Raw genomic sequence first — 27843 nt, forward strand, 5'->3', positions numbered from 1 at the left:
TGTTGGGTGTATAATACATGCTTAAAAATTAACTGATTTTTAAATCATTTGTATTATCATTATCTTTGTCACATCTAAATTGACTTGCTTTGATAACAAAGATATTGACTGAGAACAAGTTCATAAAACATGAAACCAGTAATATTTACAGCATAGGTATCCAACGCCTACCAATAAGATAAGAACTATTCAAAAAAAATAACTCTTTCAGGTTTTCTTGGGAAACAAAGTTAATTGAGACTGCAGTATGGTAACAAAACTACTCTGGAACTAAAATGGTTAATATACGATGCAGGAAGTAATGCTTTGTGTCCTTAAAACATAAGTGCCTCTAATAAGAGTATCTGTGCCATGTCTTCTCAGTGTATAGCCTAGTAGCTGATTTTATTTCTTTTTTCCTCTGTATTTTTAAAAAGATATATTTACTTAGCCATTTCATCTCTTTTTTTGGTGTCGCATGGGTGATTGATTGATGGTTGGGGATATCACAGAAATTGCAGCTTACGTCAAACTGGGGCAAAGTGAAATAGAAGAAATCTTGTAATCATTCCTTGACCTTGATTTTAATGCAGTTTTTATCAGACTGCCACTTAGTTTTGGGAATATACTGAGAAATGCAGTGCCTGCCCTCAAATTATATTTGAAAATAAAAAGTAATCTGTTAGCACATATTTAATGTTCTGTAGATCATGGTTGTCCTTATGGTAGCGTGTCTATTTGTGATCATATAATATGATTATTCTTGTCTGTGAGTTTCTCCATCTATAATAATGATTTTGACATTGCTAGTGTATAAATGTAGGGATCCAGCTTGACTCTATATTAGTTAAAGTAGTAGGGAATGCCTAAGAAATAGCCAATAGGTTGTAAAAATGAATTGCCAGTGGCCATGATGTTGAAAAGCACAGATGCTCTACCTTTCACAAAGTCTTTACCTTCCACATGTGAAAATGTAGTTGGAAGAAGTGTATGCAATTAGATTCATTTACTCATTTTCAAATAATAAAAACATATTGTATCATTGCACTGTATTAAAAAGGAAATCATCATTGGGTTAATTTTGTGGGTGAGATTATTGGAGTATTTAAAACTATAATTATTTTTAGTGTAAGTTATTTTTGATGGTAATAATTGATGCCACATTTGGGTGATGACTTCCTAAAAAAAAAATTAACTTTAAGCTGATAACATGCTCTCTATCTAGAAGCATTAACATAATTGTGAACAAAATATTTGTCCAATATTTTTACACAAATGAATAACACTTCTGGTAGTTACTGAAAAATAATAGTTTTCAAAGTTATAATGAATCTTTTATATCAGTTTATCTTCAAAGAGATAAAAATAGAAACTTTTATTTAAAATTGAAGAATTCAAAATTTCTCTTATAGCCATTATACATTAAGTGGAACTAAACTGGCTTTTTCAGTTTAGATGATATTAAATTACAGAAGAGACATGAGGAAAATGTTACCAGGCTTTAGATCACAGGCAGTGAATGAATGATTTTGAGGAAAGGAGAACAAACAAGGGGAGCCCTGCACACGTTCAGGTGCTCTGGCTGGGGGGACATTCTCTACTACAGTGTAGTGAGTTGAAGTCAATCAGAATACAACAGCCTCACTAAGCTAAGGAAGAATGTTGCTATTCTGCGGGGCTGAAGTGGTTGAAATTAGTAGGACCAGTACTGGGGAAAAGATAGTGCAGAGAGGGAGGTCTCAGAAATCTGCAGAGGGCCCTCCATGTTTCCATGACTGAGGGACGGTCTGCATATGTGTAGAGGAGACTTCTAGAAGGCTAGTAGAGGGTCACTGCTTGGGAGGAGGGTGGGGTGACAGGGGGCAGGGGGTAAGAGCTGAGAAAAATACCAGAGATTGTGAAGTGCTGAAAGACATTGGAATTTTAGCCCAATCAGATGACGGAGACCTCCCAGAACTCCTTATATATTCAGTTGAGACCATGCATACCTCAAGTCTTGGGAGAAAATAATATATCTTTGAGTATGAGCCATACCCTAGAATTAAGAAAACAACTAAAATAGATATACTCTAAATGCACCCCAATAAGCATTCTGCACAGAAGTCAAGATCTGTGTCCAAGGAACCCTGTGTAAAACAAATGTGCGTTCAAGTGACGCTTGTGGGAGAGCAGCTTTTCAGGTACATTGGCACTGTTTTCCAAAGGGCTCACCTTTCAGGGGATTGAGTAGTGGACATAAGCGTGGTGACTGAGGTGTGTGAAATGGGCAGAATCACCAAAAAAATAGTGGGACTGCCGAAATTAAGTAATGAACACTGTTATGAAAAATATTTCTCAGAAATTCATTCTAAATCACCAGGTAGGAAGTAAAGATGGCTTGTAAAAACAATTTGTTTAAAAAGAAAGTGGAACAGAAATCATTTTACAATCTGACACCTAGATCTTGTCACTGCCAAGTATATCCTGGCAGTATTGCCACTGCAGCCAGGGCAAGTTTAAAGAGGGCGATGGGAGAAGCTCATGCCAAACTAATGCTGAAAGTTGCTTAAACTGTCAATTTGCTTTTGCATCACAATAAGGCAAAGAGAAAGCTAAACTGAGACTTGTGCATGATAAACGTGTTTGTTGTCCACACATAGCTATTTGTGAAGTCATCATCTGTCTGTCCTCACTTCCCCCTCCTCCACTATATCTGCTGGGAAGGCTTCCAAGGACTGAGTATTGAGAACACGAAATCTGAGGGTCAGTTTAGAATCTTACTCACGTAATCCTTTCATTCATTCACTGCATCATTCCCAAGCTGGCTGCTACCTCTTTAGAGATGCTTGAATTTATTCTGATCTTTCCTTAAGTCTCACTGATACTTTTGTGATTCTGGTCACTGATATTAGCCACATTATTTCACAGCTTTCTTAACAACCAGTATCTTCCAAACCAACTTCGAAATTGTTCAAAAAGTGAGTATCATAATGCAAGTTTAATCATGTTCTCCTTCTATCCCATCTTCAATCGCCTCGATTTTTTGGACACATCTCAGGTTCTTTTGCCCAGCTTAGAAGGTACCAGTACTCTGTTTAGATGTTTCTTTCCCAGGAGTTTATCTCATCAAACCTGATGCCCCAACTACATTACAGGATTCTCAGTTCCCTTAAATGTGAGCCTACTCACATCACTCCTTTCCCTAGAAAATCCACTATTTCTGCCCCCCAAAATTCGTGTCCTTAAGAATATAGTTTGGAAAAAATGTAATTAGCTGACTTAAAAAAAAAAAAAAAAGAAAAGAATTTGAATGGCTTTAGTGGGGACATGCACACCGCTGTTTACCTTGGGACCCCTGACTCTCACGATGTGTGAGTTGCTTACATTTATTAATATTTGTCCTGCAAGACTCTGTCCCTCTGTTACAGCAGATGAAACTCCCCTGACTCCATTAGTCTTACTTAAGGCTCCCTCTCACGAGCTCCTACAAGTCCATTAAAATATTTTATAATAGCATGTGCTAACTAGTTTCTGCTCTTATTACCTCCATTCTTCTCCTTGTTGACATGTTAAACATAAGAATGTGATATATCGGAACGAAAAATTTGATACTTCTACTCGATTAAAAAATATATATTTTCATAGCAAGCCCCTCTCTATGGCATCATGTTATTTACTGTATTTACAACTTCCTGTAAAATGATGTTAAATATAGAGCAGATAAATCTATATGATCAGTTCTCCACTGCAGGTGAGTTTGCCCTCCCAGGAGCATTTGCAGTGCCTGGAGACATTTTTGGTTGCCACTAAGGGGTGGAGGGAACTATTGGCATCTCATGCACAAAGTCCAGAGAGGCTACTAAATATCCTGCAACACACAGGAGAGTCCCCCACAAAACAAGAATTATCCATCCCTCTATGTCAGTAGTGCCGAGGTTGAAAAACCTTGATCTGTATGGAAACAAAGGATTCTTAGGCTCAGCAGCAGTCAGCTTCTCCAGGTTCAAATCCTGGCTCTCCTCTGGAAGTGTCAGTGCCATGTTGGGGAGTTTACCTGTTTCTCAGTTTTCTTTTTTAAAAATGGAGGTAATGATTCATGCATAAAAAGGTTATCATCAAAATTAAATACTTAGAACCGTACCTGTATATAGGTAAAAATTAAAACTTAACTACTGTCATATATTATAAGCATAGCATTATTGCTTATGAACGTATGTGATTTGTCAGTCACACAAAGGTTAAATCAAAGCAAATTTGCCAGAAACCACTTATCTTATTGCAATAGTCATTCATATCTGGTTGTGATTTTCTTGTATTTTAGTTCAATATCACCTAAGTTAGCCATAAGATGATAGTAAGTATGTTTTGTTTTCTTTTTCTCTTCTCTCCAGCCACACAGTAATCAGGCAGAAATTGTTAGTGTTTCCGTCATAGAGCAAGCAAAACTTGTACCAAACAAAGGAAAGATCTTGTGTTCACAGAAGGTGAAAAGGACATAATTTGAGCTAAGCTGACAACCAGAGATAGTCATATAAATTCTGATGAGTACCATGAGATTGCCAAGCTTTTAACAATAACCGCATTCTAAATTCCCAAACAAAGGAACCATTCACACATTTGGTTACAAAGTTTAAAAAATCAGAATGTATATTTAGCATATTTTCAATATTACAATTTCTGTCTTTTTTTCCCAGTAATATTAAACAACTTGTAAAATCTATAATTTGCTAGCAAATGCTGGCAATTTCTGATAGGAACAAATAAACTTTTACAAAACAAAGAATTTTGTACTTTTACAGGTAGTTACTAAGTTAATATAAATTTAAAGTTGAAGCCCTCCTCCCCTGAAATAATGGACTGCATGGAATTTTCTAGCTTCCTCTTCATTTGTAAGCTTTTTTTGGGAAAAAAAAAAGAAATTGTATTAGTTATTGAGGCACTGGATACCAAAAAAAAAAAAAAAAAATTTTAGAACTCTTTTAGTAATAAAAATGCAACTCATCACATTAGGGAAATTTTAGGATATATATATATATATATATATATATATATATATATATATATATATATATGTATTTCCCCCCCCCAATAACACAGAAACAGAACCATCACTTAACTTTGAAGTTTATTGAGTGCTGTGTGGGAAAAATGTGGGTCATTTCTCAACCTATATTAGACTGCATTTTGATTTAAAGACACTTTACCCTGCTGGAAAAGAAACATTGTGTTCTAAAATTGATATAATGTCTTTGACCAAAATATCTGTTTGCAATACTTAAGATGACAGACAAAAAAGTTTACAAAAACTATTTGGTGTATAGATACATATGGCTAGATGTTCGATCTGATGACTTTACCATCGTTAGTGTTGATTTTCAAAAACTATAAAATGTTAGTGACACATAAGACAAATGGAGAAATGCCATTTGAAATAACAAGAAAAGGAAAGAATTTAATGGATTTTTTTTTTTTTTTTTTGGTCCAGAGCTCAGTGTATGAACACACGCATTTATGTGGTCTACCGCCCCAAACCACATTACAATTAAATTAAAGGATCACATGCTCTGAGGAAAGCCAGTTGTCACCTTGTAGGGACACTCAGGTAGCCTATTGAGAGGCCCATGCAGCAAGGAACTCAATAGCTGTTGGGGTACTGGGGTTGCCTGCCCATAGACATGTGAGTGAGCCGTCGTACAATCCAACTCTCCAGTGCCAGTCGATGAGGCAGCACTGGCCAACAGTTAGACCACAACCTCATGAGACACTGAGCCCAAACCACCCAGTTAAGCTGCGTCTGAATTTCTGACCTGCAGAAACTCTGAGATTATAAATGTTTGCTGTTTTAACATGCTGAAATTTGAACTAATTCGTTACGTGGACATAGTTGCCAAATACAGGAATAAAAGGGAAGAAAGAACATCATAGCAGGTGGAAGCTGATGACACAACTTTAAAGGTATAAGGCAAATAGACAAGTGATGTAAGATAATGTAGGTGGCATTGAAAACAAGTGGGTGGATAAGTGACTGTCCTCTCTCACTCCTAACCAAAAATGGAACAAAGCAAAGCATCATCCTTTGCCATTTTGGCAGAAGGTGGAGGATTGGTGGATTCTGGTATGTGAGGCACAGCTGTGGAAAGGAGTGCTAGATTTAAATAAGGTCGGATAAATGGAAACCTACATGGTGGTCAACGTGAATCCAGCCTGAGTCTCCTGATCATCCCCCAGAATTTTTAAAATTAAAGTTATGATCCCCATACCCTCCAAGAGACATAATAGAATGATTCCTTCCTTTGGAATCGTTCAATCAGCGCCAGAGAAAGAAAACTCTGGGTGGAGTGTATGGTTTCACAGTGAAATAGCTTGGATTGCTGGATCACTATGTGATCACTGGGATCCACACTGTGGTAAGCAGAATTCTGAGATGATTCCTGATGACCTACAGCCTTGTATAATCCCCTCCTTTGAGCATGGGAGGGACTTGTGAATCTGAGGGGATATCACTCCTGTTGTAAAATCACCTTCTTTGGTAAAAGTAGAAAGATTTTGCAGATGGAATTAAGGCATCTAACCCATTGACTCTGAGTTAATAAAAAAGGTGATTATCCTGCAAACACCTGACCTAAACAGATGAGCTCTTCAAAGAGACTGCAGATGCACTCCTTTTGGCCTTGAAGTGGTAAACCGTCATGATGTGGAAAGGGACATGTTACTAGGACCTGAAGATGGACTTTGGGATCTGCAAGCAACACCTGGCTGGCAGCCATCAAGAGAACACGTACCCCAGTTCTATAACACCGAGAGTTTCTACAGTTGAATTCTACCAACAACCTGAATGAGCTTGAAAGTAGATTATTTCCTGGTCAAGTCTCTGACTGCAAATGCAGCCTAGCCAACACTTTCATTTCAGCCTCATGAACCCCTGAACAGAAAAATCATCTGAGCCATGCCCAGATTTCTCTCCTACAGAACTGCGAGAGTCTGAATGGATGTTTTAAGCTGCTAAATTTGTGGTAATTTGCTATATGCCATAGGAAACAGAAGATGTATGCACTGTAGGGCAGTGTCTGCCAACTGAAACAGAGCTGCCATTTAGCACTTTGCTTCTCTTGAATAGGAACAGGTAACCAAAAATAATTAGTCTTTGAGAAAAGATATTAATCATAGACAATGAAATAAGTTTTCTTTCACAACTGAAGGGCATGAGTATCCACATCAATAAGTCTATCGAGTATGCAGCAAAAATGAAAAAGACTCAAACCAGAACAGTGCATTATAAAATTTCAGAACACAGTGGATAAAGATAAGGTCAAACTGAATTGTGTTAGATTTGTAATAATATATAGAAGTTAGAAAATAAGACAGTAATACCTTCATATACCAAGAAAAAGTGCTACCCTTCTCCCCTGAGTTTTAAACTAAGGCAAAACAAGGATATTATATTAAGGTAGAACAAACAATTATTTTGTAGACATGCATCTCTCAAAATATTACCTCCCATGACTTTTATGGAAACTACTGGAGGCTGTGCTCCCTCAAAGTCTAAAGACTACACCAAGAAAAAAATGACTTTAATGTCAGAAAATAGAGGATATAGAGTTAGTTCTATCTAAAGGATGGTAGTGACAGGAAGTTTCCAGAAAAGCTGGATATTAGGCATGAAGTGGGTAGGTTCAGAAGGAGGAGTGCTTTACCATAGAGGTCACCTTGAAAATAGTGAATTGATAAGATATTTTGATGGGCTTCAAGATGTAGAACGTGCCATTGAGACACTTTTGGAGACTGTTTCCTAAGGAACAGTATTTATTAGAAAACGTTACAAATTCAAAAACAGAGGGACTACATTTCAGAAAAGTTAAAAAGTTTTTTTAAAGTGCTTGCTCATATATAATACTTGACTCAGCATTGAATAACACTTGTAATTGCACAGTGACATACACTGAGTATTTATTTAACCAAATATTGTCACATGAACTTATTGTAAGAGTGGAGTAGAAAGAGAAAGAGAAAGATGGAAAGAACTTTTGAGGTTAGATGTATAAATTTTACACACCACAATAGAAAACTGTATATACTTTCTAAAAAAAAAAATTATATGGACCTAAATCAAATCTAAAAATAACAGTGTAGATATAAACTTTATGTATGCACAGGTAAATATAAGAAGGCACAGCTAACAAAACAAACAACAAACGAATGGGATTAGGGAATAGTAGGAAATAGTGGGGAAAAGACCACTGCTCATTACCAGCCCTTTTGGTTTATTTGCTTTTTTAAATTGAATATATGTACTACTTTTATAAAATAAACTTCATTAAAATGATCATAGTAAATTAATTAAAATGTAGGGGAAAATGTGAGAAAGCATTTCCATCTAGTGTGACAGTCAAATAATTATTCAATTATTCAATTATTCAAATAATTCAGTCATTACTGGGACATATATATATATATATATATATATATATATATATATATATATATATATATATATCATGCTGTTATGGCTGAGAATGATTTAGAGACAGACTTCATATTTGAATCTCAGCTTCATTGACACTAACTGTTATTCGTGGGCTAGATACATAATTTCTTCATCTCTAAAATGTAATACCTATACAGCATGGTTGGAAAAATAAGTCTGAGAAAGCTTTTAAAGTGTTTGGACAGTACCTGGTAAATAGTCAGTCAGCATATATTAACTATATAAATTACTAGGAAATAGTACTTACTAAGCAGATCTATATACACAGCACTGTTCTACGTCTGTGCATAAAGAAACATGAATGAAACAAGAATGATATCTATATGTGAAGTTGGCCTTCTAGTTGGTAGTCTAGATAAAAGACAAATTTTTCAAAAGACAAATTTGAAAAATATTTCAAATATATATATATATATATATATATATATATATATATATATATATATAAAACATTCAAATTCTAATGAGTGATCAGTGCTCTTAGAGAAAGAGAGTAGCAGGCCGCATTGGTGTGTGTGAGTGTGTGTGTGTGTGTGTGTGTGTGTGTGTGTGTGTGTTCAAGTGTGGAAGTTGTACTTTAAAAATTTTTCATTGGTTGCTGCATGAGGAGATGGTATTTAAGTCGCAGCCTGCATTAATCTGCTCAGGCTGACATAACAAAATACCACGGACTGGATGTCTTAAACAACAGAATTTTATTTCTCACAGTCCTCAAGTCTAGAATTCTAAGATCAGGCTTCTGGCGTATACGATTTCTGGTAAGGGCTCTCTTCCCGGCTTGCAGACAACCACCTTCTTGCTGTGTCCTCACATGGCCTTTTTTTTTTGTGCTGAGAGAGAGAGAGAGAGGACTCTAGTGCTCTGATGTCTCTTCTTATCAGGTTTCTAATCCTTGACTCAGATCCCACTCTTATGACCTCACTCATTTAATTTTAATTACTTCTGTAAAGGCCCTTCTGTAAAGGAGGTTAAGGCTTCAACATACATATTTTGAGGGGACACGTATATTTAGTCTATTACACAGCCCATGGATAAGAAGGTAAATTCCATGACTAGGGACAAGGAAAGAAAAATTCTGCATGTGCCTTTACGTGTTTTAGTAACTGAAAGGAGCAAAATGTCGGGAACAGAATTGGTAATTTGGGACCAGCATGAGATAGGAAAGACTGGACAGGAATGGTGTGGTGAGAACCTTCATTTCATGATTTTTGGATTTCATTTTAAATATGAGAGAAAACAAAGGCATTAATCCACTGGCAATCCAATCCAATATGTATATTTTAGAAACATCACTATGTCAGCTGCATTAAGGATAGATTGATTGTAATCTATCCTTATCCAAATAGGTAATCCTATTTGGAAAGGTGACCAAATATGGAAAACCAACAAGTAAAAAACAAACAAACAAATAAAAATAAAAATAAAACAAGCAAAAATATGAACAAAGTACTACAGAATTAATAAAATTACATGTTTAAACCGACTCTATTAATAAAACAAGTGCTAATAGAAAGTATCAATGTAATAATTTTTATTCATCAACTTTTTACTCAAAAGACACAACTAATAAAAATAAGCTAATATGTTGGAGGAGGGTCAACATGAAATGATTTAAAAGCAGGAGAAAAAAACAAACAAACGTGGAGTCCAGCATCTCTAAGTACCTGGAGGAGATCAAGGAAATGGTTGCTGCCCTCCTGTTTTTATTTCCCAGGGATGCCATCCCCCAGTGGTTATATGGAGATGTTTTGGGGTGCTTTTGGTATCACAATGCCTGGTGAAGTTCTATTGACAATTTTTTGGACGGAGATGGAGGAATTGTGGTAGGGAGAAAAAATAAACTTTCTGAAATTATCAGGCCGGTTCCACACAAGGAAGAACAGACACACTTTAATACCAATAGAATCCTAATTGAAGATGTGAGAAGTCAATGGAAACACCACATAGCAATCACGGTTTTATTTCCTCCATCCTGGCCAAGATGCAGGCTCTCTCTAGGGCAGAAGAAGCCAGAAGCAGCCACATTCCAGAAATGGGAATATACTCTTGAAGAAAGAAAATGCTTGAGCAAGTGGACTATGAAGAATTATTCACACAGTGTGAGGGATATAAATGATAAACGTCTAAGTTTTGCTTTGTCTTGTGCACCTGAAACTAATTAAAAAAAAAAAAAAGAATTATTGGGGTGTTAATGCCTGAGAGATCTGCCCAAGGCAAGCATAAGGCTTAGAGAAATAGAAAATACTTGCTTTTATAAAATTGATTTCCATTTTGTGGTAGAGAGTTTTGTGTTTAGTTCTTGGCAGTCTAATTCATATTTGGTACATGATCTTCAGTCAAGCAAAATAGCAAAACAAACAAACTAACAAAACAAAAACAAACAAAAAACCTAATATCCTGTGTAAGGGTTGATATACTGTAATTGCAGTTCAGGAAACTGTCCTATGGAAATTATCAGAAATCCAGGAATCATTCATAATATTACAGTGTTGTGTTAATAATACTACATAATAGTACAGTGTTATTTTATTAAGAGAAAGTAGAAATGATTACATATAATATAGCTACCTACACTGTGCTTTCCAAAATATCTGTTTGACCTGGTGTTCTTTTCATAACACAACGATAGGAGAAAATGTGCATATTTATGTGCAGTTTATAAAACATTACATGTATGTAAGTATATAAGTATATATTAAAAGGAAATCTGCTAAAATATAAAATATTGCATAGTATAGTATAATATAATAATAAATATATAAGCTATTATGTATATTACATATATAACGGGTGCTAAAAATGTACACATTTTAAGAGATGTTATCTATGTATTACTTTTCGAAGTTGAATTGAATGATGGTAGCAATGTGTAGTATGACATTCACTCAAAAGATGGAGTTAATGAAAATGAATGCTAGCGTCATTCATTGTATTACAATTTTAATACAGTTTCTTCCTTTCTTAAAATGTGTATACATTTTTTTTGGCACCCTATGTATGTATGAGCTAAAAAGAAATCTACTACAACATTAACAGTGATTGTCTCTGGTAGGTAGTATTACTGATGGCATTTTAAAAATCTCTTTATATTTTTAAAACTTCTACAATGATCATTTTTGTTTTCCTTCTTCGTGGTCTATTGCAAAATAAAATAGAGCTTTCCTCATTGTAAAAGATTTAAACAATGCTGAGCTATGGGAAGGATATATTTTATTTTAAAAGACACATTTCTGGGATATTACATAATTGAAAGTTTGCGTAATTCAAGCCTAATCTAATTTGAGAATAATTTTTCCTATACAAAAGGCAATAGAGAAATTCAGTCTTAGAAAATAGACATTTCTAATCACACCACATACATCTCCTAGATGTATTTTTTCTCTAATGATGTTTCTTACCTTATCTAAAAAAAGAAAGAAAAAAAAAAACCTCTCTAAATTAAAAGCTTGACCTTTTTCATAGAAATTTAACATACCTAATTGAATCTCAAAGTTCTTTTGTTGCCTGGCAGCACTTTTCAGAACTAACACTGGCTTTATTATTTAATGAATTCCTAGATGATATTGTCATAAGATAAAAATATTTCTAATAATAAAAGTCAACATTTTATAGACTATTATTTGTAGAATGCATTGACACTGCATATATAGTACAACACAACACTCCCTGTCCCTCCCTCACACATTTTATTACCCTTTTCTTAATCACATATCCCCCCCCCCAGAGTTAAAACCATTTAAAAATTTGTGTGGTTGCTTCCAATATCTAATTTTATGATTTCATATGTTATAGTATAGTGAATAAGAAAAAAAATACATTAAAATGTATATAAATTATTTCCCCTCAAAGTGATGTACTAAAATCACTTTGTTGTGATACTGTGCTCAGAAAAAACAATCCCTGTGTACACTATAACCATTAATTGACTCCTAAATCAGTTCCAATGATCAAAAAGTAAGAATTTAGTCACAAGAAGATTCTCCTTAAAATCTGTTCTCCAGATCTACATTATTACTTGTGTTTTACCTAAATATGGTCAGAGACATGTTAACATAAGCAGTTGCATAAATTCTTGCTAGTTGGTAATATTTATCCTAAAAATAAGAAAGATAAGAGAAGCCAGTTTTTCCTCTTGAGTTAGTATAATGTAAAATACTAATTAGAATAGTGTTTTTCTTGAAAAATAAGGGCCAGCTATCTACTAAGCGATGCTTTTGTCTCCTTGGAAGCAATGTAAAGGAAAATGATGGAAATTATATAACATTGGGGCTAAATTATTATCTTTAAGAGATGATGGTGAAAATTTTCCATTTCAATAAAATAAATAAATAGAACAACACCACCATCAATTAAAAAAAAAATAACTAAATGTTTATGGAAAAAGTCTTCATTGCAAATTTCTCCCAAAAGAACCAATTTTAAAACTTGTGATCCCACTACTTTAAAATGTTGCTTCTTCTGTGTCTCTCCGCTTATAGGAAATTAGATACTTATAGCTTTTTTTCCCCTATATTCAGTGTGATTCAGATTAATATTTCAACAATTAATAATTTCTTGTCTCACCTTGCAATTTTCCATAATCATCAAGGTTAAAATACAATAATTCTACCAACAAAGATGTATCATGGACAGAAAACAAAATAATTTAAAGCATCCGAAGGATTTCTAATGATCACAGAAGTTCAGTTATGGAAATAAGTTTATTGTTATTAGAGACTGACACTGATGGCAAATTCTTATGGCCATTTCTCAAACTTATATATAATTTATATTTGGCTTTTCTGATGATGACCCTTACCTCAGTTTAACTTGAAAGTAAATAATTCAAATTGCGTCAGCTTTTTAAGAACTAGAAAGATTTTAAGAAAGAGGACTTTTAGGAAACAGAAAAAATTGAACTTATAATAAAGATTGATCTGGGTTGCTGTTGTCACCCTTTTCAACCCACAATAACTCAGTAGTTAAATAGGAATGTTGTGCAAGTGTGTGTTTCCAGTTTTTGTGTTTCTAGAAGGAAAAGGTGTTTAACAGATGGAGCAATATTAAACTTTACTCAGAGTTACATTCATCTTATGCACAAGTCCATGCAACAAGCAAGCCAACTTGACAGTTTAATTCCACATTAGGATAATGCTTGGAAGAGTAATCCTATTCACATGCAGGATGAAGACGGCTGCATAGTGGATTCGGCCTATAAAATTGTTAGCTATAAATTCTGAGCTGGCATTATGAGCTTCTTAACTTTTAAACCAGCCTTTTCTTAGCATCCTATTGCCAAGAGTAGATTATTTGCCCCATAAATCCATCTAACCCATTATAGTTTTCTTTTTAAAATCGTTTGGCAAATATACTGAAAGCAATAAAATCTGCTTTTCATATGGATTACCTTATTCTAGACATAATAATCACGTGTATGTAAAAGACACAGAATGAATTATAAATGGAACAATTTGGTTTACGAGAGTACATTTAAAGAGAACCAGAAGTGTTTTGTTTTTGCTGTACTTAAGGATTAAAAAATCAACTGCTCTTTGGAGTCAAGGTAAATATTCACAATACTTTATAAGGAAAGTCAAAGAAGAAATGAAAATACTTCTTTGTTTAGTTAGTTTTTTCAAAACTAGCACTTAAATCTGATTGTTCAACTGTGGGCGTAGCCCATGAGTTTACATAATAGACATGTTGATGTTTATACTTTCCTACTGTGGAGTGACCAGCCCTGAGCATGGAAAAGTGAGCTCTGAGGACACTTGAGGGGTGTCTGCCCTGCCTCCTGCATTTAAACCTTGGCTAGATGTCTAAAGTATCAAGCTGACAGATATGAACAAAAGTGTTTGAAAGGCCAAATATTTTTCTCTGAGCTCTTAGTTTTCCAAATGGAAATATATATATTTGCCTTGGACCTTAAGTCTTGGGTGGAATCTTTATTTAAAGTCTACAGATACTGCCATATTTTTCTTCTCACAAAGGCTGGCTGTCTGAGAAGAAGGTTCGAAGCCCTGGAATACTGTTCTGCTTCCGACTGTAACTACCTCTTTGATATTATTTCTTCTTTCAATTTCTCAGTGTCATAAATCTGTTTATTTTGCACTTTTTTATTGGAGTTCAATTTTATGACCCATCTTCTACATTATTCTTTTCAATTAATTATAATTTAATGTTAATTTGACACCAAATCATCTTATGTTATATTTGGTCATATGTTTAATTTATATCTTGATTATATTAAAGATTTTTAAACAAAAGACTTTTTTTTTTTTAATAGAAGTTTTGGGCTCAGCGCACAACTGAGTGGAAAGTACAGACCTCTTATACACCCTCTCTTCCCCACACACATTGACTGTATTAATTTGTATTCTTGTTTCATTTGCAGTTTTTCAATTTAAACATGATTGTTTATTGTTTTCATACATCTACAGAAGCAAGAATGTTTATAATGGTTGTAGCTATAAGGAGCATCTGTATGCATTTATAGAGATTTATTCAAAATTATCAACTTCAGTGGAAGGGATAGCTTGGCGCTTTAAAACAGGAGAGATTCTTGGACTCTCTGAAGACACAGTAGGACAGCTCTATGATCTGTTAGATGTCTGCCATGAGCAGAGGGGATAATGGCAGCCTGGGAATTGCGCTTTTGCCAGCCTTGGCCCATTGCGGCAGTGAGGAAGACCAGGTCTCCCATATGAGCTTTGTATGTCTCTCTATTGAAAACAGAACTTCCTCCCCCAGTATTGCAAAGTTATAATACTATGTTTTAGGAAATCTAAAAGAGTAGTTTATCTCCATTACTTCGATTAATATTAAATAGCTATAATTGTCATCTTAGTTGAACAACTATAGTTCCTGCTGTATCATGCCATATGTGAGTTTAGATAATATAAGAATCACTCTCTCTGTCCTATGAAATCATTAACAAGGGATGGATTTTGAAATGATAATAACTTAATGGTTTTTAAATTTTATTTGAATTTAAATTCTCTAGGCATTTTACATACATTACTTCCATTAATTTTCATATTATGTGATAGCAATTATTTTCATCTAAGATTATTGATGAGGCCCAGAGAGATGAGTTTACTTGCATGAAGCCATCTGATTAGTAAGTTATGGAAACAGGATTAAAATTCAGAATGTCTGGCTCTAAAGCTGCACACTTAGTCATGACACATGCAGAGGTGGTAGGAAGGAGGTAAGAGGCATCGGTCAGTTTTGAGTCTTCCAATCTTCTGGAAGGAAACAGTCCATAATCAGCTTTGTCTACACTTCCTTACTTCAGTATGTCTCCAACATGTTTATTTTATTGATCATTTTTGTTCATTGCAGGGTTCATGACACCTGAGGAGCCAAGATGAAATTCTCATTGTGACCCTGATATATTTTTTTTCTCTTTCAGAGTTTTGTAGAGGCTGCATACTTATCAAATTGTGTTATTTGTTTGAAATATTTCTGAGCACAGCATGTTGTATAGACTAAATAAATCATCTCCTCTTATGAAATGTTTATTGCTGTTGGTTTGGAATTGCCTATTGGCCAAGTTAAAAAAGAATCCCCTTAGTATGAAAGTGTATCAACATTTTTCTCTTTTTTTGAGAGTCAGAGGAGACATTCTGTACTAAAAGATTATCATCAGGAGATTTTATAATCTAGTTAGTTTCATCTCTGATGACTTAGGTATGTGAACACACAGAGAGAACAAACCAAAACAAAAAACAGTTGCCTCACTTACTACTAAGCAGGACTTAAGTAAAACTTGGAGTCTAAAAGAATGAGACCCTGATTTCCATTAAATAAGATATTTTCAGCATTGCCAGCATTTAGAATTTCCCCAGAAGCCTTATGGAAAATACTGTTGCACAGATTTCACCACCACAAATGCTTATTTAGTTGTTCTGTGATAGGTCTTAAGCATTATTTTGTTACTTAACTGTTGCATGTTTACTTTTTAAGTCTGCTTTTTTAAAATTAAAATTTATTGGGGTGACAATGGTTAGTAAAATTACGTAGGTTTCAAGTGTACAGTTCTGTAATACATCATCTATATATCACATTGTGTGTTCACCACCCAGAGTCAGTTCTCCTTCCATCACCGTATATTTGACCCTGTTTACCCTCTTTTACAACCCTCCTCCCTCCTTACCCTGTGGTAACCACTAAACTGTAGTCTGTGTCTATGAGTTATTGTTTCTTTGTTTGTCTTGTTCCTTTGTTGCTTTCAGCTTTATATCCCACATATTAGTGAAATCATATAAATCTATTTTATTTTGATATAATGTACATATGATACAATGCACTCCTTTTAAATACTCAGTTTATATAGTCAAAAATGCTAACATCAGGATATATGGAATACTTCCATTGTCCTTTGCCCCGCAAATTCTCCTGTGCCAGCTGTGCACTAAATCCACCCACCTATCCCTGGCTCCAGGCCATCTCCTACGCGCTCTCAGTCACCATAGGTTAGTCTTGCCAGACCTAGAATTTCACAGAAATAGAATAATGAAGTATTTTCTTTTTGAGTTTGGCTTCTTTTGTTCAATAAAATGCTTTTGAGATTTATTCATGTTGTTGTGTATATCCATAGTTTGTTCTCTCTTACTACACAGTATTTTATTGTGGATGTATACAATATTTGTGTGTGTATGCATACACACACACACACATGTAAATATTTTGTATCTATGTGCATGCATATATATATATGTATATATATGTATATATATATACATATATATGTATGTATATGTATATATATGGCACACAGAGAGTACCAAATTTAAAAAAAAATGTATACACATTTCGGGAAAGGAAAAAAACTGCATTAATTGTAATATTCAATATATACTAATAGCAAAAGATGACTACAAGTCACATTTGACTTCTGCGATTACAAGAGGTGCTCAAAGTGGTTACCATCAGTGTCCAGATGCTTCTGATTACGGCGGACTACTGCTTGAGCATAGATAACATCTCCTAAAATGTGTGTACATTTTTTTGACACTCCTGGATATATATAATGCCTTGTGATTTTTGAGTTCTTTTAAAAATCTTTGCCTACTTAATTATGGAAAAAAAAATATCTTACATTTCTTTCTAGAACTCTTACAGCCTTTTCTTTTTTATGTTTAAGCATATGGCCCATTTTGAGTTAATGATTATCTAGAAGGAGGAAGTGGTTGAGATGCATTTCTTTGGATCTTCATTCCACTATTCCATTGATATTTATTGAAAAAGGTTATTCTTTGCCTGGAGCAGCATTGTCATGCATCAATTAACATGGCTTGGGGAAAGGCTTAGTATTCAGTGGATTGAATGGAGGACCCAGACAGATTTTAGTGGAGGTGAATTGTGTATTTCTATTCTCTGAATTGTTCCATTGGATCTATAAGTCCATCCTGATCTGAACACCACACCACTTGATACCTTGACAATAAGTCCTAAAATATTTTAGCATAGTTCCTCCAACTTTGTTCTATTTCAATTTTATTTTAGCTTTTTTATGTCTTCATTGTTCCATATAAATTTTAGAATCAGTTTGTCAATTTCTACCAAAACAAAACAAATCAAAAGTTTTTAAGGATTTTTTATTGGGATTATGGTGAATATATGGATGCATTTTGGGATATCTAACAACGTCACAATATCATTTACTTCATGAAATTGGAATCTCTCTGTAAATTTTAGGTCTTAAGTATTGTGAGAAATGTTTTCTTAATTATTAGTATATTTATTTTTCATATATTGTATTGAATTTATCTCAAAGAATTTTATGTTTTTATGCTATTTTAAATGGTATTTTAATTTGATTTTCTGATTGTTTGCCAGCGTATGAAAATGCAGTGTATTTTTTCTAAGTTTCTTTGGATATTCCATCAACTATGAAATCTGTCTTTCTGTGAAAGAAAACATTTTTACATCACCCTTTTCAATAAGCGTGACTTGAACATTTTTTTCTTCTTTGTTGCACTAGATAGATCCTCCAAAAAAAGTGTTAGATAGAAATGGTAAGAATTTTGCCTTCCTAATTTTAGAGGGAAAGCAGTCAGTCATGCATCACTAAGTATACAGTTAGAAGTAGGTTTCTAACAAAAGTTGTCCATTATCAGAATGGCAAATTTTCCTTTTATTCCCAGTTACATGACAGATTTCTTAATGGATGTTGAGTTTTTTCATATGTTATTTCTGTATTTAATGATGTCATCATATGCTTTTTCTCCTTTAATCTATTAATATGATAAATATAAATATTTTTTGATGTTCAAATGCTAAACGAAACTTGATTCCCTGTGGGAGGGGAAAAGTCTTTTCATGATACATTTTGTTTACCTATATTTCTCAAATAAACTTATAAACATTTTGTTAAATATTTTTATGTCTGTTTTCATAATGGTCTCCCAAAGGCAGTTTCTCAACTCTGTGTGACCACCATACTTGATCTGGTTATGTCTTGTCTGCACTGGGATCCAGAAAATGCCACCAGGCAGAAAGCCTGGCCCTGTCAATGCCAATGGTCCTGCTGAGATGATCAGGAATAGTCCTTACATGGAATCAATTCCATCCCTGATGTCTTATGTCTATAAACAGACTATGTCACTCCTGGGGCAAGCAAGACTTATTTTAAAAGACAGAAGTTCGTAAGAATGATATCTCCACTTTCATTACGCAGGATGTTTTCACTACCTGCATATATTGCAAAGACATCACAGTTGCCCAGGTTTCATCACCAGGAGTTTTGACTCCATTGTTCTATTTTTACTTAATTGACTATTTCTTGACTATTTATTCATTTGCTTCTGTTTTTATTTTTAACTTCTCCAGGTGATTGTAACGTAAAGCCGCTGTCTCACGTAAAGCAGCCACTGAGAACCACTACTCTGAGTAAGTACGGTTACTTCTTGCACATCATTTCCAGAGCGTTTTCTCTTCCTCATGGAGGAGGTTAAGTAACTTGCACAGATTCAGGTATAACGTGAGTAGATAATCCTTGTAATCTACTGATCGCCAGTGTGTTGTATTCTTTTACGATGTAAACAGTCAGGTGCAGCCACAAGAGGAGAGAGAGGAGAGGCTCAGGAAGCAACTAGTCTTCCGATACCCAGAGGCCCTAGAGGCAGGAGGCATGGCATGCCACGCAGGGACACCTAGGGAAGACACCAGCATGGCCAGCAGGGGAAGGTTTAGTCTACCACCTGCATTGGGGTTTCCACGGAAACGAAAGGCAAAGCAGGGCTGGAGGGATGGTTTTGGATTGGCCACCTGGAATAACTGCAGTGGGTTTGGGGGATAGGAGTTGTATCCTGGCCCTTGGATGACAAAGTCACAGGGATAGTACCTGCCGGGGCGAGTGGGCCAAATGGAGGAAGAATGGCTCTGGACTGGACAGTTTACATATCAGAGACGTGCTCCTAGCGGGCCTTTAGCGATCTCTGTAGGAATTGCCTAGCGCAAGGAGGGGCGGTCTCTCCCCAGCCAGAGAGGTATCTTATGATGTCAAAATATCACAATATATACAGAAAATTTAAAATATTTACAATACAACCAACATTCCTGTTCTTTGCTCTTTGAAGTCATGCCTTCCCAGGCAATATCATAGTATTTTATTTCCTTAGTTTATTAAAATTTTTATTTTTGAAACTCTTATTCATATAAACTGGATGTCCTTTCAAAGTTGACAACTATAAAATCGATATGCCCAACAGCTGACCTGGTCCCCACTACATTACACAATATGATTCCTCTAAAAAATTTTCCTGAGAGAAACTTGAATTCTGCTGTCTAATACTGAAGTAATTATTTGAGATAGTTGAAAATGATTTTTAGTTTAATTAGTATTTAATATCTAATTTAATCATTTTTAAGAATATGAACTACTATCAAGTTAAATTCATTGCTATCTTATATTTAGTGAAATGGCTTCTTAGCAAAGTGTGTCAGTGAGAGACCTTTCTCATAAGCAACAAAAACTAATGGATAATCAGTTAAGAATAAAAATACGTTTACTGGGGCCAGCCCGGTGGCTCAGGTGGTTAGAACTCCATGCTCCTAACTCTGAAGGCTGCTGGTTCAATTCCCACATGGGCCAGTGTGCGCTCAACCACGTGGTTGCCAGTTCAATTCCTTGAGTCCCGCAAGGAATGGTAGTCTCTGCCCCGTGCAACTAAAATTGAACACGGCACCTTGAGCTGAGCTGCTGCTGAACTCCTGGATGGTTCAGTTGGTTGGAGTGCGTCCTCTCAACCACAAGGTTGCTGGTTCAACTCCCACAAGGAATGGTGGGCTGTGCCTCCTGCAACTAGCAATGGCAACTGGACCTGGAGCTGAGCTGCACCTTCCACAACTAAGACTGAAAGGACAACAACTTGAAGAAGAACGGCACCCTCCACAACTAAGATTGAAAGGACAACAACTTGACTTGGAAAAAAGTCTTGGAAGTACACACTGTTCCCCAATAATTCCTGTTCCCCTTCCCCAATAAAATCTTAAAAACAAAAAAAAATACATTTACTGAAAGAATATTGACCGACTCACAGAAGTGGTGGGTAGTATAGAAACTCAGGCTCAGAAAATAGGCATGCACTGAAGGAGACACAGAAGCCAGTGTCACAGCCCGAATCATGCCGCAGGAAGTGACTGAGTCATGGAAGTGCCAGTCCTGTAGGACACGGGAGACTAGTGTTGTCATCTCTGTCCCCACCAGCACTGGACAGTATTCTATTCCTCCAACATACCTTTCTCACCTCATACCCGGACACTTCGCCATTGTTCCTACATCGCACACGTAGGATTCTCAGACTGGATGACAACACAGGCAAATGCTTGAGCTGCTAAGTAGACAGGAAATGTCAGAAGCAGGCCACTCAGTTGCTCTGCTGCAATGGTCAATTCTCCCCACCCCCCACCCCCACCCCCCAGTTGGGTGGAGATTAGTTTGGGGTGAAAAGACGTAAACTCCACTTCACTCATCCTGGCTGACTTCTGTGAAGGGGAGAATTTTTGATATATGTGTCAGGTTGCCATCCTCAGTCTTCAGCGCCTCATTCAACAACATAGCACACAAGGACGCTGGCCCATGTTTAAGAAATCAGGTTTAACGTGCCTCTTTTCTAAATCATATCAAAAGCCCAGTTCAGAGAAGTGGCGTAAAGGAAATGTTTTAATATATTCTGAATTGTATTCAGATTCTACCTTTGAAATCTGTAATTCTGTAATTTAGATTCTACCTTTGAAATCCGTTCATTCTTTGAAAAATACACATATTCTAACTGCGTTAGTTTTGTGCTTATAGAATCATCATAATAGTGTTGTGGTTTATTTTATGCCCTTTACTTTTGTGTCATAAAATTGTATGGAAATCATGATATATTTACTTTTGCATTTGTTGTGTAAACAGTGTTAAGGACTTTCTCATATCTGTGAGGCGGAAGGCTTAAATAATTAATTGCAGAAAGCTATTAGTGACTGCCTGTCTCGCAGTTCTAGAGTGAACCAAAAGTCAACATGGACATCTAGAGAAACGGTCTCCCAACTTACACACTCTTTTAAGGAGATGAAATCATCTTACAATGTTTGAAACCACTTTATCTAGTTAAGGTTCTGTTCAATTGTTACTATAATCACCTAATAAGTTCTTTCTCCCTAACAAATAATTATTAGATATATGGTCTTATTTAGATTGGGATACTAAATCTGTTCATTAAATAAGATCTGCATTTTAGTTATTTTTTGTTCTTAGAGGACTGTATAATCTGTGTAAATTACCTAGCACAAATTCTGATTTAAAGATTCCATAGGCTAAATCAATTTTTCTTTCCACTTTTTATTTCTCACCAGTAAAATAAATTTCATCTAAGTTTATTATAAATCTTACAGTAAACATTATTCATTGTTAATGAATGTAGTCTCTGAATACTTACACCTTGATCGATCACAGATCCTTTATTAGACAGTGCTGCTATTTCTTCTGAGAGAGAGAGAGAGAGAGAGAGAGAGAGAGAGAGAGAGAGAGAGAGAGAGAGAAATAGGGAGGGAGAGAGGGAGGGAGGGAGGGAGGGAGGGAGGGAAGGAGGGAGGGAGGACATTGACTCTTTAGCATTAGTTAAATAAAGAACAAAGAAGTTCTCTATTTGGACGAATTACAAGCTTTCTACAGTAGATATCCAAATAATAGGTTACAAATTTTAAAAAGGACCATTATGTTATGAAAACATGAAAGAAATTGGAAAACACTATAGAGTCCTTTTTAAAAGATACTCATACTGTTCCAGGGTTACTTGTCCAATAAAGCCAGCTATCGGTTTCTATTCTCAAGATTGCCTGGGAAGATAGTGTTAACCCTCAACTGTGGGTGATCATGCTGTGACATCAGTCACTCCACTGAATCCCAAGGACTGAGATGGATGAAATGGGTGACTAAACTGGAGTTCTCTTCATCCTCTAACACCTTCTGTACATTCATCCTGAGTGTTCCCTTCAGATTGGGAAACATTCATGGTACTAGTTGTTCTGACAGATGCCTAAAGCACTGCTGCCTTTTTAGGATCGAGCACCTCAAATTTACCTGTCCAGTGTTCATTTATCTGGTTGTAAAGTATCCTCATTGTTTTATGATGAGCTGGATGGTGACGTGGCATAATTGAGCCAGTAGAAAATAGAAGAATGCAGAAAGAAGCCGAAACCCTAGAGCCTGGAAGCTGAGCACCTTATGTTACCCTCATTGCCTTTGTTGTATTAAAGATGGGCAGGTTACTTGAATAGGGAGACTTGAGCATCATTCTCCTTCCCAGCCAATTTCCAGTGTGGTCTCTGAGGCTTGAGTTTGTGAGTAAGCTGCTGAAACATTGTAGTCAGTACAGGAAAAACATTGACATTATTACAGTGTTGACACATTCCTTAGAGTGAAATAAGTAGTTGATGAAACTATCAAACTATCTAATCTTTAGAACTATCAGTTTAGGATTATCCATTCATCCACATTAATTAAGGAAATGTAAAAGGATGCAGAATCAGTACAGAGGCAAATGAGGTTTATACTGATAAATGTGAGGTACTATTTAATTTTTTTTTCAATTTTCAGGTAAGACTTTACCTGTTTGTTTATATCTGTTGGGCAATTAAATTTTTCCTGTAACTTAGGAGGACAATTAATGATAGCATACCTAAGTTAATTGTAAGATTGGTGGCCTGAAATCAACATTTTATAACTACCACGTTTTCCCGAAAATAAGACCTAGCGGGGCAATCAGATTTAATGGGTCTTTTGGAGCAAAACTTAATATAACTTAATATAATATAGTAAAATAAGACTGGGTCTTACATTAATTTTTACTCCAAAAGACACATTAGAATAATTGTCCAGCTAGGTCTTATTTTTGTGGAAACACAGTAGGGACTTGACACAATCCTAATATTTTTCTGGTTAATTATCTCATAGATTTTTATATTTAAGGTTTGTAGTGAATTCCCACCATTATACTACAGTTAACAATACATTATCTTTCAAATTTTAATAAGGTTATTGTTTTTAAAAATTCACAATCAATTAATTTTAGAGCAAATAGTATATCAATGTATATTTAGTGCAGGTAGTTGGGACCCAGAACGAATCAGGTCAAATATCTTGCTCTCAGGAAAATCATTTTTCTTGAGCTACACTGATCACCAGGGAGACAGGTTGAGACAACGTGAGTGAATCGATGAAAATCCATCCCCATGCTGGGAAGCCACAGAGAGTGTATTTCTTATGGGTATTGTGTCAATACTATCATCTTTGTTTACAAAGGACAAATTATAATTAGAATCAGATAAAACAGCTTTGGCTAATTTGCTCTACAACTCTACAAATTAGTTACTAGTTTGAAGTCTAATGAATAAAGTAAAAAAAGTACCATTCTATTGTATTTCTTTATCATTTTCTGCATGGGAATTGTAATTTTTAAAATGGCCACTTAGTCTGTCATGCTAGTAAAATGAGTGAACATAAAATGCATTATTTTGACAATATTAAAGTAGAAGGATATTTTGAAACAGATTTGAGATTATATAGGGCAAACACAAAACCATGGTGCATAAAGATAAAGCAAGTGAGAAATTTTTAAACTAGGTGATACTTGTTTTCCTATTTTCCAAAATCCTTACACCTACATAGATATACACAATACTAAAAATTGATGCATTCTCATTTTTATTTTTATATCGTTCTTTCATTATTTGTTATAAGAGATTAAGATCCAGTCTAAAATGAGATTGAAGAGGGAGGGAGGGAGGGAAGAAGGGAAGGAAGGAAGGAAGGAGGGAGGGAGGGAGGGAGGGGGGAGAGAGAGAGAGAGAGAGAGAGAGAGAGAGAGAGAGAGAGAGAGAGAGAGAGAGAGAATTGATTGTTGGAGAAGAAATCTTCAAATATATATTTGCTCCCTTTACTGATAAAGACTTTATGGAATGAAGTTGACCAATTATAACTAAGCCCAAAGAGGTTGATTGGTCTCTTATGGAAAAAGACAAAAGTTCATTTAAGTAACTGAATTACATATACAATCCAGTGTTAATCTCTCTGATTTTAAAGAGTTCTCATTGACTAATTTTTAATAAATGGTGTTGTTACAACAAATCATTTGGAAGAAAGATAAGACCTTATTGCACATAAGAGAAGTTACCTCATAACTTTTTTACTTTAGTCACTAGACTTCAATCTAGTAACTAATTTGTAGAGTTGTAGATCAACCTGCACATAAGAAAATAACTCCAAGTGGAAAAGGGATTCAGAAAGGAAGCATGTATTCCCAAACTAATGGGAGCATGTCCAAGTATATGGGGTCCAAGAAAAGGCGCCCAGGGGCCAAATTAGGGGCAAACAACAGAAAGAAGAACGAGAATAACCGATTATAACGCATTGAATAATATCATATTATGCATGAGTTCATAGTGCTACTTAAAAAACAATTGGAGGTAGAGGAAAGTCTTTTTAAACAGAAAAATGTCAGATGATACATGTATTCATAAAAGGAAAATAGACTTAGAAAATCAGCATTTGTGACTATTAAAACTTTTTTATTCAAGCAAAGATTATTAATGGATGTTAAAAATCATTCACACAGATTTTAAGTATGGCACAACATATTATTTACATAATGCCAAAGGAAACAGTTTTTTTGTCTAATGGAATGATGTAGCAGGCAACACCAGAAAAAAGAAAAAAAAAAGATTAAACTTGGCATCACTGATAAGGATAAAACAGCATTAAGTACCACATTATGTGCCCATCTCGTATTTTTGACACGCAAGAAGTATTTACCTCAAACCTGATTTATGAGGAAAGAATTAGAAAAATCCATATTGTTTGATTTTCTATATAATATTTGGCTGAGACTCTTAAAAAATATCTTCTGTTCCATATGCTACCTTGCTAGAAGAAACCTCCAGCATTATCGTGACCACCTATAATGGCAGGTCACAATAAATGATTCTTTTCTCACTGTAAGGGGGAAAAAAAAAGCTTTGAAGCTTAAGCTATCTGTTTACATCTACTCAGCCTCTCACCTTCGCTTTCAGGTTCAGAGACTTTGCAGCCATTCTTGCCAGTATTTTGAATGTGTAAATCACATGTCAGATTCAATAGCCACATGTTCTTTTCACTTCACTTCCTGTGATTTCACTTCCAGCACCCAATTCCTGTTGCAATTCTGTGTGGTAGCATTGACCGGGAGTGCTTGAACCCCAAACCTAAACTTCATTGTTCGGCCTTTAATGAAAGGGCTTTACTAACTCTCTGGCTCCCTCTTTCCTCTACAACAACATCTGTTCCTTAGCCTGACTGCAGTCTTCAGTCCTTTGGACTTTTTTTTTTTTTTTTTTTCCCAGTCTTCAGCCTGAAATTCTTCTCATTTTCATGACGTCTTAGCATAGATCTAAAAACTCTCACTTCAACTTCTCTTCTCCAAACCCTCCCCAGTTCCTCTCCCTGTGCTTTACACATACATGTCCAGTTGTGAATTAATTCATTCCATAATGTGGGTATTACTGAGGGTATTTGAAACTTCAGATAAATAAATATAATATTGCAAGGTCTTTAGAATGTATATCATCAAGGAGAAACCACAAATGATAAACAAATATATAAAATAATGTCTTTCTAGTTAAAAATGTAATGTTTAATGTAATCAGTAAGTAAAATATTTTCATACCAAAAGTAAGTGGATATTTAATGAGACTAGGCAGTAGGCAGTTTACTGAGAGCAAAGAGAACCATGTAGCCTTTTGCATGATAAGTGGGAATTTAAAATGGTTTTGTATGGGTGGGGGCGGGAATTTTACAGTATCAAGATCCATTTAAAATTTTATATATTTGAGTCAGTAATACTGACTTCTGAGAACACATACCAGGGAAAAATCCTGAAATACCATAAAAAATGCACTGAATGTTTACAACAGTTTATTACCTAAATTCCAACACCAAGACATTTTTATATAAATTATTTAAATAAAAATAGATTTTCCCTGTATCTCTACCAGATTCAAATAAATTTAAAATTTTCAAAGTGCAAGCACCAACATATTAACAATAATAGTCTCTGAGCAGCAAGAGCGTGGGTGATCTGTATTTGATTCTTTGCATTTTTAAAATCTCCTAGTTAATTATAATGAGGAGGCAAAACATTTGTGGTCGTTACTCACATGTTTGACTGTTTAAAATAAATTGCGTACGTGGTATTCCTAGCAATGCTCAAATATTCTCTTCACCAGATAATTATTTTTTTAAGCCAGTATATTATGCATTTCCAGTAACTTTACCATCAATGTTATTTTTCCAGGGGTGGGGGGCGCTGATATTCAGTGCTCCTGTCTCCTAAACATAGATTCCTATGCATCTCTTTCAGATCTGGAATGCACTAGCTATACAGTTTGATCCCTTTGGGACTGGCCACAAGACCACCAGATTTCTGGGCAGGACTCATGGTGAGCGGAGAGGAAGAGTATTTCTCTACTCTCGCATTGCTTATGTCAAGGAATCATAATAATTTGATGTCACAACTTGGCCATGTGCCTAATTCATTTCAGGTTACTTATTTTTTTCACTTACAGGCATGGGAACACAAATTTAATTTTTAAACGCTGACTTACCACACTCTACCCTACTACATATAAATAGAAATATAAAATTTTAGATAAAATATAGTTTTTAAATATTTTTTAAAACGAGTTAGACTTTTACCTCTCCCTCTTTATCTCTTTGCCCTTATATATAAGCAGCTCTCTCTCTGTTTACAAATTTATAAAACTCTCATGTAAGTTGTATTCTCATAGTTGCTATTTCATGTTGGCAGACATGGCATGCTTTCATCATAATATAATGCATTGAAATCTCTCATTTGACTAAACACAGGCAAATGGCACAGCAGCTGGTTATGAAA

The sequence above is a fragment of the Rhinolophus sinicus genome, chromosome 15 (genome assembly GCF_057876585.1).
Source record: "Rhinolophus sinicus isolate RSI-liver-muscle chromosome 15, RSI-T2T, whole genome shotgun sequence".
Classification (NCBI taxonomy): domain Eukaryota; kingdom Metazoa; phylum Chordata; class Mammalia; order Chiroptera; family Rhinolophidae; genus Rhinolophus; species Rhinolophus sinicus.